The sequence below is a fragment of the Wyeomyia smithii genome, chromosome 2 (assembly GCF_029784165.1).
Source record: "Wyeomyia smithii strain HCP4-BCI-WySm-NY-G18 chromosome 2, ASM2978416v1, whole genome shotgun sequence".
Classification (NCBI taxonomy): Eukaryota; Metazoa; Arthropoda; class Insecta; order Diptera; family Culicidae; genus Wyeomyia; species Wyeomyia smithii.
This window is the reverse complement of record NC_073695.1, coordinates 233,871,630-233,893,351: the sequence shown is the minus strand read 5'-3', so window position 1 is coordinate 233,893,351 and position 21,722 is coordinate 233,871,630. Positions and strand designations below refer to the sequence as shown.

General features: G+C 36.3%; 1 protein-coding gene across 2 annotated transcripts in view; it reads left to right on the top strand.

The window, feature by feature from the left end:
• Nucleotides 1-21,722, top strand: part of LOC129722270 (probable serine/threonine-protein kinase DDB_G0282963) — a 125,918-nt gene that overhangs the window by 9,153 nt on the left and 95,043 nt on the right. Inside the window, exon 1 of one of the 2 annotated variants that reach the window (XM_055675594.1) lies at nucleotides 120-738. The exons of the other annotated variant lie outside the window; for it this stretch is intronic. The gene's annotated coding sequence lies outside the window, so the exon portion shown is untranslated. Of the gene's footprint in view, nucleotides 1-119; nucleotides 739-21,722 lie in introns of those variants that run through there. 2 annotated transcript variants of the gene reach the window in all.

Sequence of the window (21,722 nt, the reverse complement as noted above, 5' to 3'; positions counted from 1 at the left end):
TCCGTGTTGGATCTGAGCTAGTGAAGTTGCCCAATGAACCACGTAGATGACTATTTGGGATCGATTTACCTTCAATGTAAACAATTCAGTAGCTTCTGCATTCACGACCTTCGGGGGGAGCTCCGTAGCTGCAAGGTTACAGAGTCCGCTTTGGTAACCAGGTGGTCGTGGGTTCGAATCTTAATAGAATCAGGCCATTTGGTTGTCAAAGGACTTTAGCATGGGCTCATTCTTAGGCTTCCTCCCACGTACCCTTCCTTCAATCTGAATTCTACAGTACCCATGTTGACTCTCCTTCTAACAAAAATAAGTCCCTATTATAATAAAACTGGTGTGAGTATGAAAGTTCTCTACAGAGAATTTTAAACAGGCGATATTGTTAGGATGGACAGAGGCTCGGTATAGTAGAGCTTGAAACGGACAGGTAAAAAACTTACACACAAGCACGGATATTAATGATAAGCGTGTCATTTTCTTCAATGGTGATACCGCTAATAATATGAAGTGCAGAGTACAGAAAACACCTGGGCAATATCACAATAGATCTAAGCACTAGTCGCAGTGATGATTCCACACAGAAAAAAAAGCTTCTGCATTTTTGATAACGGTGCCGGCAACGTTCTTAATGTCGATCAGAAAAGGAAAGAGAAAGTATTACAATCTTTGTTGCCAGAGAACGAGTTTACCTCTGCATCTCTAACGACTGTGACGGAAAGGAAGGTGTTTTGTGTCACCATGGTAATTGACGGAGTTGTATGCTTTTACCCATCTAACTCTACTGCTCTTCTTACGGAGCTGCGTTTTTAACTACTGCCAAGTATCGGTATTACTGCCAAGTAATTGCCTGAAGGAGTATTCATTCAAGCTTCGTTAGTGTGGTGGTCAAATACTAAAGAGACTACCGCTGAGTAATTCCACAGAAAATGGGCAACCAATTTAATCGACCATTTTTGATTTGGCTGGTACTTTGCAAAGACTTTTCTATAGGCAAAAGATTCCAATTTGTGCTATTGGTTTAATATTTTGGAACACGACTCATTTTTGAGAAGCTATTGAAAAATGCTATTTTGAAAAGGTATTGATGATAACAATATTTTTAGAGCCAGAACGGTATGTTTGATCGGTGTGTCGTCTTCAGCAATATTGTAGAAAACAATTTTGTCTTTCGAAAAAAATATACACTCCAAAAAAATATTTATTTAAAAAAATATAAGAAAAATAAAAAAATAATTTATCTTAAAAAGCAATTTTTTTACAAATATGATAATTTTTATAAAAGCTACATAATATTACCTAAACAATGAAACAGGAAAAAAAGTTTCGATTTTCTGAAAAAAAAAATAATTTTTTTAACTTTGCATAAAACCCCCTTAAAAAAAATTAATTCATTTTTTTCAAAAAAAATATAACTTTTTCTTTTTTAGGCAATCTTTTGTTGTTTTTATAAAAAAATTTGAATTTTAAAATATGTTTTTTTTTTTAATAAGTTTTAGGTTTTCTTTTAATTTATTTTTTCAAAAAATGTAAAATTTTTTATAGAGTAATTATTTTTATCGGAAAGACAAAATCTTTATCTACAACTTTGCCGGAGACGTCACAAACAGTTTTGGCTCAAAAAATATTTATTATCATCAATACCTTATCAATAGCTTCTCAAAAATGGGTCGTGTTCCGAAAAATAAAACCAATAGCACAAAATGGCATCTTTTGTCTATAATAACGTCTATGCAAAGTTTCAACCAAATCAAAAACGAAAATTTAAAAAAATATTAAAATTGGGACATTTTTTGTGGAATTGCTCATATAAAAAAAAAACAGTTAGAAAATGACCGATGCAAATTTATTGAAAATTGCTCAAAAAGAAGAAAAAAGAGGTCAAGTTGTTTCAAACAAATCAAAGACATACTTCCAAAATTGCGAGCATATTTCATCAAAGTACCATTTAAATGACGAAAACAATTTCAAGACTGTAGAACATGGAAAATTGTCGTTATTTAGATAAAAAGTAAAACATTTTGGTATTAGGAGAAATGAATGAAAATTCGCCAAATCTCTCTGAAATGAAATATTTGAATTGAAAAAACTTGCTGACACCTTTCAACGGATTTTTCTTCAATAAATAACCTGCTTATTGTTTTAGAATTATCTGCGAGCCGCGAACATCGTATATCACCGTTGAAAGTTCAAGTGTGTTACGATTCCAATAATACTTGATAAACGGCAAATATATACTAGAAATTCCTTAAATTCATAATTTTTTCAATTCTTCAGAGTTTACTGGGAATAATGAGCTAAGTTTTTATACGAAACCTAAAGAAATTTCTAGGAGCTGTAACTGTATACAAATGACTTTGACAAAAAAACTCCAAAAATTCTTCAAAAGTGAAATTTATTCCAAGCTGCGTAAAAATGAAAAGAAGAAGGAGAGAAATTATCAAAAATATGATCAAGAACAGTGATCAAAATTGATCCTTTCCTTTTTGAAAATATAGTTATTTTAAGAAGGATTGTTAAAATAAATACAAATAATTGTATTTGAAAAATGGTTAGAGCGAGCAGAAAAAGAAAATGATTCAGCAAAAAAGATTTGGGTAAGATAACAGGACTTTTAACTGGTCACTGTCCAAGCAAGTGTCATCTGAAGAAGTCAATAATAGGTATGCACGAAATTGAATGCTCCTGGGCTAAGGCGGAACTGAGTGCCGCCTCCATTAACATTAACGAAATTCCCTTCGATGTTAACATTCAGAAACCAAGACGCTCAACCCTTTAAATCTAATTGAATTAGTGAATAATTTTCACCAGTTTAGCAGTGCACTGAGAGTGAAAATTATCCCTATAATTTGAAAACTCAGAGCAGTCATAATCTCGAACAGCGAAGCTTTAAGTTTTTTTTTTAGGAAGCTGGTACCAGAAGTCCGAGGCTTGAAAGGATCTAACAACAAGATGTTTTAATAATTTTTGAGGACCAATGTTTTTTTTTTTTTTTGTAAAAAATATTGTGAGCCAAGCCTAAATCAGTAGATAAGCAAAACTCTGAATCTCAAATTCTCTGTACCATCAGTAAAGTTCCAATTAGCCTTCAAATACTTCCTGCCAGAAAATGATTCAAGTTTCAAGACACCTGTGTATGTTAATCTTAAAACAAGAGAGAACTGGTTTTTGCGCTACTACTCCAAAGGAAAGCAATAGTGAAGTTTTGCTAAACAAAACAACAACAAACGCGGGCATCATAATTCCCGAATTTCTCCATTTACGTCATCGCACAGACAAATCACGAAACAAAAGTAGCGAGGGGGGAAAATAGAAACTCCACGCGCTTAGTTTGTTCCTATTGTACTGACATTGTTTCGCGAAGCGAATTCCACTTTTCCTTCGCCTGCATACTTCACATCTTCAGTCTAGTTTGTTTTCCCCAAAACCCGAAGAAAAATGGGCATCACATCCACACATCCACACGTACACACCGTGTACGAGCAACTTACGTGATACGATATGCACGGTTCGGGCTGCTGCATGCATATGGAAGTTGCAAAGAGAAAATAAAATAAACATTACAATTCCTCATTGCTGACTCCTCTCCTCTTCCGGCCTTCGTCAGACCATACTTTCCCAACCAAGTTCCCGTCCCGGTGCGGTGACCACGAAGTGCGGACTAAAACAAAAGCCCATTTTCGTTCCTGCCCGCGTCGATTGTCGGCCATCGCATGACGCGCTGGCCATCCTCCAGTGCTGTTGTTGTTGTTGCTGCTACTACTACTGCAGGCCGGACTCTTCCGTTGATACGATAATACAACAATCCGCACACGGCACGGCCAGCGGGGCAAGAATGGAGACGCGAGGAAATGAAACTTTCTCATTTTTACCTGCTGCTTCCTTCTCCTTATTTTCCCCTCGAACTCTTCCCATTCGTCGGTTGGGTGCGGTTGTTGCGGTCGAGCTGCCGCGGAAGAAAGTCGTCCCCTGCTCACCTTCCGTGGGGGTTCCAGCTTTGTTCCATGTGGCTCCCCGTTTCGGGGCCAATTGGTGATCATGTGAAGAAGATCCCCCCGAAGGGAGACGGTAGCCATAGCAGCAGCAACAGCGGGCACAGGTTGCGGTTGTCGTTGTGCATCGTGTGCCGAACAACAGACGCACGCGGGAAAAAGTGAAATCGAAAATGGGGCGTTTTGCAATGCCGACCTACCGCGAAACAGGTATGCATCCGGGCGGATGAAGTGTCATTTGGGATGTTTGACGTTTTATGACACTCGTTCGGTGCTTTTTGAGGAAAAATACAGGAAACGTTCCTTCTGTTTCGTCTTGGAGGCTCGAATGTTTCCGCTTGGATGAGTAACTGGCAGCGGTATCGTGTGGGATGTATTGGTTATCGCTTTTCTTTTGGTTGAAGACTTTATCGATCGAGATTAAAATTTATAACTGATTCAAGCGGCGATAACCTGTTTGCCAATTCGGGCTACCCAATCTCTCAATTTTATTTTAGTCCCGTCTATGCTCTGTTTTCGCCAACTGTTGTGTGTCGCTGCGAATTTGTTTCATCTTGTTTCCGTCATATTTTTAAACCTTTCTTGTTCTAGTTTTGTGGTATTTATATTTTATTTCCGTTCAATTGTTATTTCACTTTCACTAACTTGCACCCTTTTGTGTCTGATGTTTTCTTATTTTTGCTTATCTTTAACCCATCCATGTCTTATATCTGTCTCAATTAAAGCATGCTTATTATCACAGCTGTCGAATTAAAATAATAAATAATAGATATTTAAACAGTTAATAACTATTATTGTTACTACCAATTTACGAATATCTCCCGTATTTGGGATTAAATAGTGCTCGCTCTTTGAAGAAAAATAAGGTGTATTATATAACTCACGCGCCGTGTATGAAGATAGCGCCTTGCGAACAAGTTTCGACACTTGTAAAATTATGCAGATTTGCGGTTGCTCTCATTCACATCTGAAACAAATCCCATGAGTATGAAGCTTAAATATATTCTTAAATAGCAAGGAAAGCAAGGAAAGCAAGGAAAAGTTTAGGCTGTTTATGAATTTTAAATGTTCATACCTTATTCAACAAAACAGGGCAAAGAAAGCACATAGAGGGCAAAGCAGCAAAATGTGGACGATATTTTTTGTGTTTATGCGAAAGTTGGGATGGTTTTAAACCACATCAATATTGTACACTATTGTTGATTATTTCTGAAATTTAGATCATGGAATAAAGAGCAAAAGTGTCTTAGGTTCATATATTTTATTTCAAAGCATCATTCGGCATTCATTAAGTTCAACGTTTCAATACATCAACATTTTTCTGTGATCTAATGAAACTTCCTTTGATTATTAAATTACAGCGCTAGAAAGATGTTTTTAACAAGAAAACCGCTAAAAATTAGCGGCTACTGAAAATATTCAACCGACTATTTTTGGCCTATTTTGTATGAACAATTTTGGTAAGACGACTCGAAAGACCGAAACCGCATAACAGGTAAATTAATGCTAATTGTTCCAACCTCAATATCAAATATTTGATATTTGTAATGGCTTTTCCATACCAAAAAAAAAAAAAACAATGAATGAATAAAACGTAAAAATGCTATCCAGATAATTTCCGCTGATTGAATTTTTTTTATAAAAATCCTTCGAGCAGAGTTCGAATACCATTACGACGAAAGTATTCGTCTTTTGAGGCTATTCACAAATCAAGACATTTTTCAACGTCTACATTGAAAAACTCAGATATCAAAAAACGGCTACGTAACAAGATAATCCATTTTTACATGTTAAAAAAAAATTCAGCAAAATCGGGTCAGTAGATGCTGAGAAAAATTTACCACCAGTTGAAAAAACATGGTTTCGAGAGAAACGCTGCTTACAGCGTAATCCTCACTATATTTGTATCCAGAACGTGCAAAATATACCTTCAAATATACCTTAATCAATAGCCACAATATCCGAACACATCACTCTACTCTAAGCATCCGAAAAAAAAATACGAAAATTTATTATTTTTCGACTTTCCAGAGTAGGGTCCCCCCTTAAGTACCTATGAGAGCTACTATTTGCATAATTGGCGAATGCCAAACACGGAATCGCATAAATGTCTTAAACGCCATTTTTTTGTACAGACGTATGGAATGATAATTTTCTAAGAATATTATCCATTTTGAAGCTTGAAAAGCATTTTCAAATAATTTCTAGGCGATGAAAAAGTGACCTAAACGCCATTTTTCTTAGTTTTTATTATTATTCCTATTTAATACACATACACATACACATAAATAACGTGTTATACATAAAAATAAGGGACAGATGTACGATAAACTGCTCAGTCTTAGTTCCAGAGGTCACGCGAATTCCGGTTGAAAGAGCAAACTTGAGCAATGGCAATCACTTCCAAAGTTTGAAGGATATTCCAAATAAGGAAAACAAGTGAAATTCAGAGAGGTACTTTGGGGTACTTTTGTTGACGATCGATTTAAAACCGAAAGTGTCTTTTTTCTTCAAGCATAAAGGAGCATGATCAAGAAGCCTTTAACTTCCAAATGCGTTACGTTATGTCTCAATAGTAACATGTGAAATGTAGCAGTTACATGTCTCTACCGTTGCCATATTGGTTTTAACTTGGAAAGATATAGAGTATATTACAAAAATTAATTTAAAAACTAAGTGAATTTTTCAAGAACAAAACGTGTCTTTTGAATAGTTGAAGCCGCTTCACAGTAGATGCGTTTCATAATCGTATGGGTGAACTTACGAGGTTAATGATATCATTACAGTACGTCTCAAACATGTATTAAACATATCAGCATATAGATTTGGACAATAAAATATATTTCAGTTTTCAAAAATTTGTAATTTTTGAGCCTTTTAACCGATTTTGAATCTCTTGGCACAAAATTGAAACCTATAAGAGACCTTTAAGAAAAAAATGTCAAATTGAGCTTTAACCATTATGTACTCGGCAATTTTAACACACGTAAGTACTCGGCAGGGTACCCGGGTACCCACCAAAATGAAATGCTTCTTACTTACTCAATTTTGACCGATTTTCGATCTTGACCCGTCAAAAGATTGGAAAATTTGTCTATTTTTATTAGAAGGGGCCGAAAAGACATATGGTTCTCGTAAATCCGAATCTTTGGGACAATGTTCAAGGTCAGGAATCTGCTCCGAAGTGGCAAATGGACTCAAAATAAATGAAAATTATTTCCTGGAGTGGTTACATGACTTTTGATACCAATGTTGGTCGGTTTTATTGACAATTGATCGCCTTTGTCTTACCGGAACATGCTCACGAAGATCCGGATTTACAGGAACCATATATGGTCACTGGTCCATGTCGGTCTCGGATTCTAAAAGTAGACAGATTTTTCAATCTTTTGGCAGGTCAAGATCGAAAATCGGTCAAGAAATGAAAAAGCAAGAAGCATTTCATTTTGTGAGCTCCCGAGTACCCTGCCGAGTACTTATGGGGTAAAAAAATTCGAAGCCTTCCCCTCCGACCCCTCCTAATACTATAAATAGTCTGATGATGGGAAATGGTATATTTTCACTAGTTAGGAGCATTCCATAAGTTTCAGCTGGCTGAATTGAGGTTATCCTTGTTTTTTAAAGCAATGAAGCCTGAAAAGGTACCCGGGTACCCTGCTGAGTACATAACGGTTAAATAACAATTACCATCCAAAAACATGATAAAAATAGTATTCTGCTATTTAGAAGGATTTAGGACCAAGGAGGGTTTGATTTTTGTCTAAAAATGTTACATTAGATATCAAATTATACTTCCGTGAGTTTTTTCAACTCTAATATCCACCATGACAACCATGCGTCTCCATTGGAAAAAGCTCCCTTAAAAAATATCAAACAATACACAGGGACTTCTGAGTCTTGAACTTTCCAAAATGACAAAACACGGTTTGTATCATGACACTGCATAGTGGTCCAGGAATGCAATCTTGCGGAACAAAATTAATAACTCCCGATCATGTTGGTTTTTTGAGACAGTGTTTTCGGCAATGTTCATGAAAATCATCAAGGAATAATTTTGTATGAAAATATTTGTACTAAACGTGCACTAAACTAGTACTAAATTTTTTTGTCTTCATTTTTTCAATTTAGAAGGATGGTTTCTTTTACAAAGTTGTTCATTAGCCAATAATATGAAACTCTTCCAAAGTCATATCCATTCAAGAAGCCATAGTGTATGAGATATTGTTTTTTTTTGGACAAAATGGACTCTTATTTTTATTTTTTTACTAACGAACTATATGAGTTTGTTATTAAAAAATTTTCAAACTTTGAAATTTGCCGCAGAAATAGGATGCCTATGGCCTGTAGTTTTTAAGATAACTAAAAAAAAAACTAAAATTTCGGTGATTTTTTTAAAATGTCATATTTCCATTAGCGCACAAAAGCGCAACCTGAAACTCTCAGGGCTGAAAGAATATTAAACTAGGTGTCTGTAGACAAAATTTCAGCCCGGAACTCTTTGGAGCTTTTATTCTGTGAGTAATTTTGTAAAATTCTCCAAAATTAGGGATAAACGTGCTATTTGGTTTCCAATGTTATGCCCAATGCACAATGGTTCAGGAACTGAATTTAGGGGGAAATTTGGGTCTAGAGCTCTATAGCAACATTTTGGAGAGAAACTTTCTTCTACAAAGTTGTTACATATGATTAAGCGCTTATTAAAAAAATATCAAAAATTAGGGTGACCAACATTTTCGATGCAATCAAGTATCTAACTTTTTTATCTCTGTAGATAGAAGAAAATGTTGCTGTGCAATATTATAGCTCCGTTAATTTTAAGTAACTTTGTAAAAAAAGTTTTTCTCTATTGAAAACAACCGATTTATATTTAAAAAAACAAATTTTGCGCTCTAACTTTTTTATTTCAAATTTCATCTCAAAACTCGCTTTGAACGACTTTTAGAGCATTTTATGAGAAACAATTTGCAATGCTGATATCGTAAATATCTCAATTTTACTCAAAGTTATTAATATTTTTCATCAAAAAATATGCGTTTTTCATTTGTATGTCATTCCTTTTGGGGCAAACGTAAAAAATATCTCTTGGTCTCATTTTGAAGGGCATGCCTGATTCTATAAATGGAGGAAATTTTAAAAATTTATTATTTTTTTTTTGGTATTTTTTCTTATAACTAGACGTAATTGCCTTCAATTTGACCCAAAAAGATCGAAAATCGATCAACTGGTTCAAAAGTTATGAGTTTTTTGAAATAAAATACATCGAATATAGTCGTTATTTATGGTCACCCTATTTCGGAGCTAGTCCCCCTAACAACCCAACGAAACAATTCGGGTTTGATTATTTTTAACATAGATCCATTCCTACCATTTTGAGCACAATTGAAGCACTTTGCGTGACCAACTTCGAAATAGGGTGACCATAAAAAACGACTGTGTTAGATGTACACTAAAGTCGCTTTTTACGCGGGGGATATGTGCCGCGTAAAAAAAACCGCGTAAATTCCGAAATCCGCGTAAAAAAACCGCGTAAATTCCGGAATCCGCGTTAAAACGCTGCGTAAAAAACCCGCGTGAAAAACGACCTTAGTGTATTTTTTTTTTTTTTTAAATCATAACTTTTGAACCAGTTGATCGATTTTCACTCTTTTTGGATCAAATTAAAGGTAATTATTCCTAGCAATAAGCAAAAATACCACAAAATAAATCTGGGTGCTTTTATATGCATAATGTCTAAAATTATTGAAATTTTCGTCTTCTTTTTAAATTGAATTCACTCAAATTTAAAAAATAACATATTTTTAAAAATTCCTCCATTTATAGAGTCAAGTATGCCCTTCAAAATGAGACCAAGAGATATTTTTGATGTTTGCCCCAAAAAGAATGACATACAAATGAAAAACGCATATATTTTGATGAAAAATATTGATAACTTTGAGTAAAATTGAGATATTTACGATGTCAGCATTGCAAATTGTTTCTCTTATAAAGCTCTAAAAGTCGTTCAAAGACAGTTGTAAGGTGAAACTTGAAATAAAGAAGTTAGAGTGAAAAATGTGTTTTATCAATATAAATCGGTTGTTTTCAAAGATAGAGAAAAACTTTTTTTACAAAGTTACTTAAAATTATTGGAGCTATAACATTGTGAAACAAGTTTTTCTTCTATCTACAAGGATAAAAAAGTTAGATACTAGATTGCACCGAAAATTTTGGTCACCCTAATTTTTGATAATTTTTCAATAAGCGCTTTATCATATGTAACAACATTGTAGAAGAAAGTTTTTCTTTAAAATGTTGCTATAGAGCTCTAGACCCAAATTTCCCCCTAAATTTGGTTTCTGGACCATTGTGCAATGTCTACGGAGATGTTAAAGAGAATTAAATATGAATTCTTTTGATCTAAAAATATTTAGTTCAATATTTACAATGAATTAATGAAGTCTTCTGAAATCCTTTTATTTTTCAAATAGAATACTTTTTTAACAAAAAATGAATATCTCATACACGTTGGCTTCTTGAATAGTTGTGACTTTGGAAGACTTTCACATTTTTGGCTAATGAACAACTTTGTAGAAGAAACCATCCTTCTAAATTGAAGAAATTAAGACAAAAATAAAATTAGTACTAATTTAGTACACGTTTAGTACAAATGTTTTCATACAAAAATATTCCTTGATTATTCTAATAAACATTGCCGATATCACTGTCTCAAAAAACCAACACGATCCGGAGTTATTAATTTTGTTCCGCTAGATTGCATTCCTGGACCACTGTGCACTGCATTGAAGAAGCTTTTGGTAAATGGAGCCGCATGGTGAATATTGAAGATTAAAAAACTCTGTCTCCAAAACAAAAAATATACCTCCGTGAAAATGAGAGTAAAAAATAAATTCCTGACGAATTCAAAAAATGGCAAAAAAACGGTTTGTATCATGATTTTTTCATAGTTATTGTTATTAAAAGATAAAGTTTGATATTTTTCTTGAAAGGCTTATCAATTAGCTTCAACTCAAGGTCAAAATATTTGAAAGCGGTTTTTTGTCGTTAGACATCTTGTGGATACTTCGAAACATTTCTCAGCACTTTGTGTTTCATTGTATATTTATATATTTATTTAATTAATTATAATGACTTTAACTTTGGGTCATTCATCGCTCTAGTTTTATGTGTCTATTTCATCAGTTTTTATTAACTATTTTCCTAATAAGGACCATAACATTTTTTCACAGCCGGGTGACCATCTCCTGCGATGGCTATAAAAGCAATTCTAAGAATCAAACCTTCCAACCCGTTGAAAATATTTTCCTAATTTTTCGTATTTAACTTCTGTCTAAACCTTCTCAGGTTCAGGTTTATTGTACTTTGCAACAGGTAGCAATAAGTCCAATTTCACCTCAAACTGCTTGACAGCAACCTCAATTAACCTATAGGGGACCCTTTTCCTAAAGTGGACCACCCACCGGATTAACTCAATTTAAAATGAGAGGGATTTTCGGAAAACTTCCGTCGGGAAACATCTTATTCAGCCAATATGTATCACAAACATTTATAAATTCCGATTTATGCTGAGAGAAATTGAGTTAATCTGGGTGCACAGTATATAGGAACGGATAATTATTTTACAGAAGCAATTCAAATTCCGAAACGACTGTGACGTGAAATTTATTAAAAATACCGCCTTTTTAGTCCTAACGGTGGATCGAAACGCTGTAATATTTTATGTCCTACATTTCGACTTTTAGACTTGGCCTTCCTCAAGGGATCTACAAATTTACTAAAACATTTTACTGTAGTAATTTTTCTTCACACTTCGTCTTCAATTGTTTACTATTTACCGTGTTTATACGTGTTATATATTCTTCACACTTCGTCTTCAATTGTTTACTATTTACCGTGTTATACACTAGCAAAAGCAACGATTAGTTTTAAGGTTTACAATGCAAGAAAAGTGAAAGAGTTTTATACAATTATTACGACTGTTTTTGTTTTTGACATAATTCACCGAAAATAAAAGTAATTTAAGGATTTCAATCAATCCAGATAGCAAAGCTAAGCTGCGATGCTACATTCTGCATTCGGAACTTGACCTTAGGTTTGTTATACATAGACACACTATCAAGTGTACAGAACATTTGCGGGTCTACCGCTATAATCCTTCTAACACTATCAGGCTCACCCGATCCGGGATTCGAACATACGACCTCGAGACTAGCTGGTAGGAAAAACTCCAGTTAGCAGGAGATATACTGCCGGTGACCGCAAGTCAGTCCCATCTGTGATTTTGTGAATTTTGAGTTAGCATCGGATTTTGGCCTATCATTGAGTGTATTTTCAGATGTACCGATAAAAAATAGTGGTTTGTTCATCAAAAGTGGAAATCAATACCAAGTCGAATTGTCTCATTATGAAAAGTAACCGCAAGTCATTCCCAGAGGAAAGATAATCGAAAGTCAGTCCCAATTAAAAAAAAAAAAAAAATGGGTGGGGATTGGGAAGTGCAGAAGAGAAGTTCGATATGACCGTTTATATGAAAATAAGTAACAATTAATCAATCATTGAGATTATTTTTTAGTTTGAAATGGTGATGGAGTTATGTGCAGCAATTTCCTGCTAATATGAGTTCAAGTCCATTTTTTTTTCTTGGTTCGCTTCTTAATGGATCTTCCCGGAAAATTTTCAGTATCGAAAAAGCATCCATCAGAATATAGGAAATCGTTCCAAGATATCGCCAAAGGTGATGCTCGAACCTCAAACGAATTTTGATCATCGTGACATTTGTTGTCGGATGAATCAACTGCAGCCCCTCATGATGTACGGAACCGATTAAAGCTCGTCCGAATCCTCACCGGATGAGCTTTCATCGGTTCCGTACATCATGAGATATTCCGACATCGACATTTTTGGAACTGTTCACATGATCATACACTTCCGAACTGCGAAGGATTGACGGATTTCCACGGCAACGAATAACAACACATCGACAAGCACTATAGCATCAACATGGCAATGTGACTGACTTGCGGTTACTTTTTTCTTCGATGTAGAATGTAACGGCAAGTCAGTCACACTCAAGGTTTTTAACATTAAATCAATGATTTCAGTGGTTTCTACAACGTAATAAGTGGAGGCTAGTATGCAAACTATATTTTAGCCTGAATATTGTCAAAATATTTCATGTTAAATAAGTGATAACTGAGCGTGAATAAAATATCTTTCGAAGCTGTTTTCTCGATTTCATATTTTTACAGATGGGACTGACTTGCGGTTACCGGCAGTATATAGTACTGAAGTTCTCTCATAAACGTTAAGTAAAATACATCCAAAAGAAAGACCTAAGGTTGCTTGGTCTAAAAAACAAAGACTTGCGTTTAAAATATATGTTAGTATATATTCAAAATTGAAACTACCAGCATGCAGATTATATTGTTTATTTTAAATCTTTTGAGAAATAACGCCAAAAAAGTTGATATCGAAAAAACATACATTTAACCCCAGCTGTTTGTAAAACCGTTTTCCTCTTTGGCCAGCCCCATGAAGGTAATGTCAAAACACACTAACTGTCACTGCTACCGCTACGCTCGGTGTCCAGTACGCAGTCCTCCATTTCCAGCTGCGCCGAAAACAACACCAAAGTCCAAATAATACAAATAAATTATTAATGAGTGCATTCGAATTGGGCCACACCGTCGTCGGTCGAGAGTGGACGCGCTTTCAAAATACGGAATTGGTGTGGTCCACCGAGCGGCAAGCAAGCAAGCAACCAAGTAACATCCACATACAAACAGAGCCCGCACGAAACCAGACCAGAAACGCAACAGTAAGCTCATCGTTAAGCCCATCGCGAAGGGATTTAGCGTCGGATTTACGCTGGAACTAGCGCGTTTCGGAGTCGACCACGGAAAATTGCAACGCCACCCCCGGGGGGGTTTAGCCGCCAGTTTCGGTGGAAAGCTAGGAAAGTCGCCGATCCAAAACGGAGACTGGCCTGGTCCTTCCAGTGTTGCACACGACCGAACTGTGTAAATGGTAATTTTTGTGACGTGCGCCGCAACAAACAAAGAAAACGGGCTTGAGCTTCGAGTTTCGAAACAAAATTTGACATAAATTAGCTGGCAAATAGCGCAAAGCGGTTGGTGATGGCTTCGAAACCCTTTACAGATGGGCCTCTTTTTGGCACAGTAGGAGAAGGTCTAATTATCAAATCCCCCTGTTTTTTCTTCGGTTGCGTGATTTCCTCCAAGTCGACCAGAAAAATATGAGCATCTTCAGAGTTGGTTGATTTTCGAAGTCTGAATTTTGAATTTACACATTTCATTGTCGGTTTAATCGAGTAAGATACAAGTTTTGATGATTACGACAAGCGGGTGGGATTATATTGAATTGTTGATTAAAAGCAACAAGCTTTTCAAATTTGTCGTTTTGAATCTTTTGAACTTCGAAACATTATTTAAAGCTCGTAGACATTACTTTTCATATTATATTCACTCTATATTAGATATGACACATTAAAAATGACAAACCAGAAATAATTAAAAGATAAAATCTGCGTCGGTTTATTGTTGGCTAATGTGGTCTTAAGGTGATTTTTCCGCGAAGAAAGGTTGAGACGCTAAAGTCAAATTGTGAATAGCACTGACTTCTCAGTTCAAACAATTAAGATATTAGATTCTCTGGCGCAAACTAATGAGCAACTGAAAATAGTAGACCGTAAACTGTCTCATTAAGCAAGGCAGTTCCCTAGTACTAACACCCCACAATCGCGACCGCCATGGCATAATTTATTCCTTGCGACCCACCGAACAAAAAGCACTATACACTGCGCTGACTGCCGCTCGTGGTTAAGTAGATCGATCGCAAGAGATGATTTCCCTGGCACGCATCTCAATTCCACGTGCAGTGAGGAGGCAGCCATCCCGTGCCTTCGCCATTAATCGCCCAATGTTTGCGCCGCAGATAAATTACCCCACTGGAAGTGAGACTGGGTCGCATGGAATGGAAAGCGAAAAAAATTAGAGCACAAAGTGACCGATTTTTCATGTCTTCTTTGGTGTTCCTTCAACTCGGTTTCCCTTCCGTCGGTCTCTTTCGCTTGCCTTCCTGCGAACACGCTTTCCAATCTGCGTCTGGTGCGCGGTGGCAATGCGAAAGACTCATCTTCATATCCGTCATCATGGTGTTTTTTCACTGCTAAAGGCAGAGAAGAGGCCGGGGAATAGTTGGCCTCAAAGCGTAGTTCCCAAAAGGAAAAGTGAAATGGAAAATGCTAGTGCTCAGGTGGTGATTTTCCCTCCCGTAAGAGGCTGCTCGGCTTTAAAAGCAACATCAATATGGATGCGAGCAATCCCACATGTGCCGTCAGTCGCATCACCACAATGAAATGAATGCGATAGTCACGGTTGGATGGATGGATGGATGGACGGACGGCTGACGAACCCAAGGCAGCTTAGTGCAGTGCCACTAAGCCAGCGGCGGGGCCGAGCGAAACAGCGAGGCGAGCGGCGAGAGATATAGAGAGCAAAAAAAACTTCATATTACTGACCTATATATTGGCCACAGGTGAGAGCGGAGAGGTATAAAAAAATTATTTAATTTATTTAAAACTGAATGAGTGGCACAAACAAACGGAGGAAAACGAAAATAAAAAAGATAGACAAAAAAACAGCAACCCAGCGACGACATCGACGACGATGCGAACATCGGTATGAAGCACAAAAAAAGAAGAAATACATACAATCAACCCACAGCGGGCAGAACGAAAACACGTACATATCGGTACGTGCCGAGAATGGAATACCTATACGGAGTTTTGCGGAGCTTTCAGTCGCGCATTTAAATCGCAAGCGAAACTTGTGTGTGTGTTTGCTTCGGACGGGGGACCGCGCTCGTGAAGCGCAAAACTGCACTGTTGCAAATCTTTTGCTTTCGTGAGCTGCAGAAAAAATGGATTGTTTTGAAATTGTTTCTACCACTGCTGGCTGGCTTCATGTGCTTCACAGCTGTTTTGCTGGTTTGCGTCACGTCACGAATGCATTCGTTGAAGGTTTGCTTTTTTTTCTTGCAGTCCAAAGGATTTCGATCTATCTTGTACAGGATGCAAGCGTTGCCCAATCCGCGAATCGCTCGAGGATGTCGACAGGTTTCGTGTAGTTTTAATTGAATCTTCGAGCGGTATGGCCGTAAAATTTTATAGAGGAGCATGTTTATAATTCAGTTGGCTATTTGGAAAGGGATTCTTTTTTTTTTATTTTACTATTTTTGTGTCCAACTAAGCCCTTCAGATAAGCTGATAAACAGATTGAATATATTTTCATGGAAAGTTCTTTATTTTTTATCACAATATGTGTTCAATATTTAAATTTAAATGTTGGTGTAATGTAAGTACAAACGAATATTTGTGAAACAAGACACAACACTCATATTAATGGTTCTAACACTGTAAAAATGACCTAATTAAATGAATTTTACATTGCATGAACCATCTATAAAATATGTGCTATAAACTTGTTGCAACCTGCAAGACGAATTCTTCAAAAATTTGTCAACGATATTGACAGTACGCCCTATAAATCCAATGAAACTACGTAGATGATTCGTTTTATGAAAAAAAATGTAACTTTTTTATGAAAATTATAATTCAAAAGCGATAAGACCCATTTTTTGATGGACGGCTTTTGGGCAATTCAGAAGATGCATTTTCATTGCAAAAAGTCATTTAACATACATCAATGAATACATGACACTGCGGAAAAACCTTATCCTAGAGCTCAAACTAGAGAAAAAAATAAAAAAAATATAGCTTTTTAACAGTTTCTTTGATTTTAGGTGCCTCTAGCGTCTCGAAAGTGCGTCAAATCTATCAAATCTATCAAGTAATATCAAGTGAAGTTAATCTGCGACTTTTTGACGCACTTCTTAGGTGGCTTGGGGTACCAAAATCCTATAAGAAAGCTATGATCCTATTTTTTTCAGTTTAATCTCTAGGGCAAAGCTTCCCTAGCCAGAGTGAACATAGCTTTTTTTATAACTTTGGTTAAAATCTATTGATTTTTTCATTCCAATCAATCACCTCGAAGTAATTGTATTTTGGGCCCATGTGAACATTCTTATTGAACCCATGGAATAACACCCAACGCAAACGGGGAATATTTTATTACTTTTGGGCAATTTTTTATTACTTTTTGTGTCTTATGACTGCGCATTATACACAAAAAGTAACAAACAAAAAGTAATAAAAATTATGACGACCACACGCTTGTATGTGTTTCTGCAGGAGAACATACAGCCGAGCACCGCAATGCATGTGTTGGCAAGACTTCACTCGCTGCATTTGTATTGATGCAACGATCTGGTTCATTTTTGTCTGCCTTCATCCACACATAATCAGAATCTCAACCGTCAACCTCAAATGTCCAATTAGGAACACTTTCGTTTCGTCCCCCAGTGTTTACGTGAAATGGAAATGTGTAATACTGTCTGACCAGAGTTGCCGAAGTTGCGAATATTGTTCTGGATGGGCACGAGTTTTGTATATTCAAACAGGTCCAAATGAGTTTCCATGAACCAATGATTATGTGCTGTAAATAGCTTACAAGAAAGCGAATGTTTTTATTTTTCTCTGACGCAGTTTACTGATCGTGATGTCATTTTGAGGCGCATTTCAAGTCTTTGAAATCATCAACGTTTGCATACTCTATGACGAGGAAAATGTTGCTTGGCAGCGCTTGTCATATTTTTTCGCTACTCCGTATGCATACAACGAGCGAACTAATACACGCCCACCGGATGAATTGGAGATTGAAAAAACTTGTAACATGTGCAACTTATGCGACGGTGTGTGATTTGTTTTGACTTGAGGTGGAAAGGGAGCATTTTTCGGCAGAAAAAACGTTGCATGTGGTTGAAACGACCATTATTAGATAGTCGTACTCTCAAAACACGTGCTAAATATATGACAGTATGTGTTGTTACTTGACTGGGGAAGATTTTTATTGCTTTTTTAGTAATGGATTTGTTACCTGAAAGGTAATTTTGCGTTATTGCTTCTAAAGTAATAAGGAAAAGTTTTGCGTGTACGGATAAGAATTCTCATATAGGGGAACAACGGTCAAGGCGGTTACCCTAAGGAATTCTGCTTAACTGCCGCTCAGTTACGAAAATCGCGCGCAGCTTATCGGCATCGATTCTCTGCAAGTAAGACGTGATCTTCCATGCGCTATATTAATTTCCGACACCTTCATGGCGCGAATGGTGGTCCCCGTGGTTCTGTGGTTAGCGATGTCGGTCGGCTAGCTTCTCCCACACGGTTCTGATATCGGGTTCGATTCCCGATCGAGTCGAGGATCTTTTCGAGCTGGAAATTTTCTCAACTCAGCACTGGGGCACGGTGTATTGTTGTACTTATCCTACACATGCGAAATTTGCCAAAAACAATATCGATAACGAATTCTCTCAACTAATCTAGTTGATCGAGACCGCTATTAGCCCCAAGGCTAAGCGTGCGATATTGTTGTTGCTGTCATGGCGCGAATTGATTGTGATGTACTTCTGGGCAATAACAAATAAAATGTGAATTAGAATCATTCAGAATAACCCTTTTTAAAGAATTCCTTTTAGCCTAAAGGCTAGGATTACAGTGTAGTAAAGAATTTCTTTGCGACGCACAAATTATAGGGCAAACTATAAGGTAAATAAACCTATAGTGGCCCTCTGATCTTCCTGATTTACAACCAGGATGTGAGAAACCTTGTTTTGTGACGATACAAGCATTTCCGTTGAAGGAAAAAGCCTTCGTGTCATATGCAGTAGGCGGCAAAAAAGTCTAGATATATTTTCTTCATATTTGAAAAAATGGAAGATTTCTCCTGATGCATCAAAAAGACAATTAATTATTTTTTCTCATAAACCAAGAGTTTCTTTTCTTGTGCAAACATTAGAAAATATGTCTAACCAAATTATTAACAAGTTTGGACAAAAATCGTTGCAATCCTCAATTACAACATTTAGCTCACTTTATAGTCAGTAAGATAGGTGTAAGATAAGATTTAGGTTTAATCTTAAATTCCTTTTTTTTCTTGACAAGTAGGTTTACAATTTTCCTACAATTCACTTAACTGCGGAAGCAATTACAATCTTTTATTAAAATAAAGCTTGCTTAAAATACATGCAATAGTGTTGATATGTCACCGTTTGTGGCAGGACCCACAAAAAAAATTTTGAATAAATGAAATATTAGTAAATAATTAATTCATAACAAAATATCCCCCCTATATTTAAAAAAACCTAAATTAATCCACCTAGCGGTCAGACCCAGCCTTTCTCATTCAAACTTCTATTTGTAAAAATAGATTTACATGAACGCTTCAATCCAATAAATGTATATTCAATCTTTAGGTTCTAAAATATTGATGTTGTAATCTATACACATAAAAATGCAAGCCGATCTGTTTGTCTGTCTGATCCATATAGGCTCGAAAACTACCGAACCGATCGACGTGAAAATTTGTATGTAGGGGTTTTTGGTGCCGATAAAGGTTCCTATGATTATTTAAAAAACCCTCCCTCTTCTGAAAGGGGGGGTTCCAATGCAAATGAAGAATAAATTTCTGCACAACTCAAGAACAACCCAAGCAAATGAAACCGAATTTGGCATGTGGATGTTTTAAGGGGTAACAAATATGTGCATAATGATTTGACACCCCTCCCTCTTCTATAAGGGAGGGGTCCCATACAAATGAAACACGAATTTCGCAAAGCTCAAGAACCAATCAAGAAAATACAACCAAATTTGGTATGTGAATGTTTTTAGAGGTAACAAATATGTCCATAATGATTCGACACGCCTCTCTCTTCTGGAAGCACATGTTTCTGCACAAATTTCTGCACAGGCTTTTGCACATCTCGCGAACTAATCAACTAGATGGAAACAGTTTTGGCAGGTGAATGTTTTTAGTGGTAACAAATATGTTCAATTATCGACCTCAGGCAACATTTTGGATTGTAAGATGGCAACTTCCGGTTTCTGGAAAACAGCCTAAAATGGCTGATTTCCACCCAATATAATAATATCCGGATCTAGAATGATACACAGGAGCTAAAATCGAACACAGATACCATTTTGAATTCAAAGATGACGGCTTCTGGTTTCTGAAAAAAAGCTGAAATTGACCAAATACCACACAATATGAATGTTTCTTTAACCATTATGACGTTTAAAATCCAGAAATCGTCTCCAAAAGCCATTATGAAATCCAAAGTGGCGACTCCGGTTTCGGAAAAACAGCGGCAAACGACCATATACCACCCAATATGGGTATTTCCGGAATCGTAATGATCCACTGGAGCCACAAATCGACTTTAGACAACATTTTGAATTATAAGATGGCAACTTCCGGTTTTCTGGAAAACAGCCTGAATTAAACGATTCCCCTTAAATATGAGTATCTCCGGAACCAGAAAGATGGACTGAAGCTAAAAATTGATCACAGACACAATCTTGAGTTTTAGGATGGTGACTTCCAGTGTCTGGCAAACAGGCGACCAAATACCATTCAATATGGATGTTTTTGGAACCAAAATTACGCCCAGAGGACAGAAATTGATTTCGCAGGTAATTTTAAAGTCCAAAATGACGACTTTCGGTTTCTGAAAAACAGCCCAAAGTGACCAAATACCACCCAATATGAGTATCTCCGGGGCCAGAATGTTACAAAGAGCTAAAAATTGACCTCAGACACCATTATGAATTGTAGGATGGCAACTTCTGGTTTCTGGAAAACAGCCAAAAATGGCCAATTCCCGTCTAACATGAGTATCTCCAGAGCTAGAATGATACACAGCAGCTAAAATCGACCACAGACCCCATTTTGGATTCTAGGTTGGCGACTTCCGGTTCCTGAGAAACAGCCGAAAATGATCAAATAACACCCAATATGGATGTTTCTTCAACCAGAATGACGCTCAGAGGACAGAAATTATCTTAAAAACCATTTTGAAATCCAAGATGGCGACTTCCGGTTTGTGAAAAACAGCCTAAAATAACCAAATACCATCCAATATGAGTATCTCTGGAACCAGAATGATGCAATGAGCTAACAATTGAACTCAGGCATCATTTTGAATTGTTAAATGGCAACTTATAGGAAAATAACTAAATACCTCCAAAATGATGTCAGAAAATCTGCTAAAAATGACCGAATACCACCCAATATGAATATATTCAGAATTAAGGCGATGTACAGAAGACAAAAGTCGAAGATGTTGTCATTTCGATAAAACCAATCATTTCAAACGATCTGTCTTTTGACTTTGATCTTATGCTATGGCCGATTCGTCGTGTATTTGCAGACTTTAAGCACATTGCAAGGATACAATGAATTTGGAAAGTTCAAATAGTACGGCACCACATTTAAATTATGTTGAGGCCACATATATCGATCAAAGCAGGTATAGTTTTAAATAGTCTTTGAATTTCTTTTCTTTCCATAACTTTTGAGCCACATATCATATTGTTATGAAGTTTGTTATTTGTAAGTTTGAGAGATGACTCGTTCGTATGACACAAGTTATGTTCAAGTAAGTCATGTAATCTTTGAGATAATAGACTTTCGTTGTTTTATTAACAATTTAATACACAACGGTTGCTTAAGTTCGATTATAAACAAATGAAATGGGAACGTATAAGGCAGCCAAATTTTAAAACCACGTGTTCAATCATAATTCATCAGTTAACCCTCAACTAGC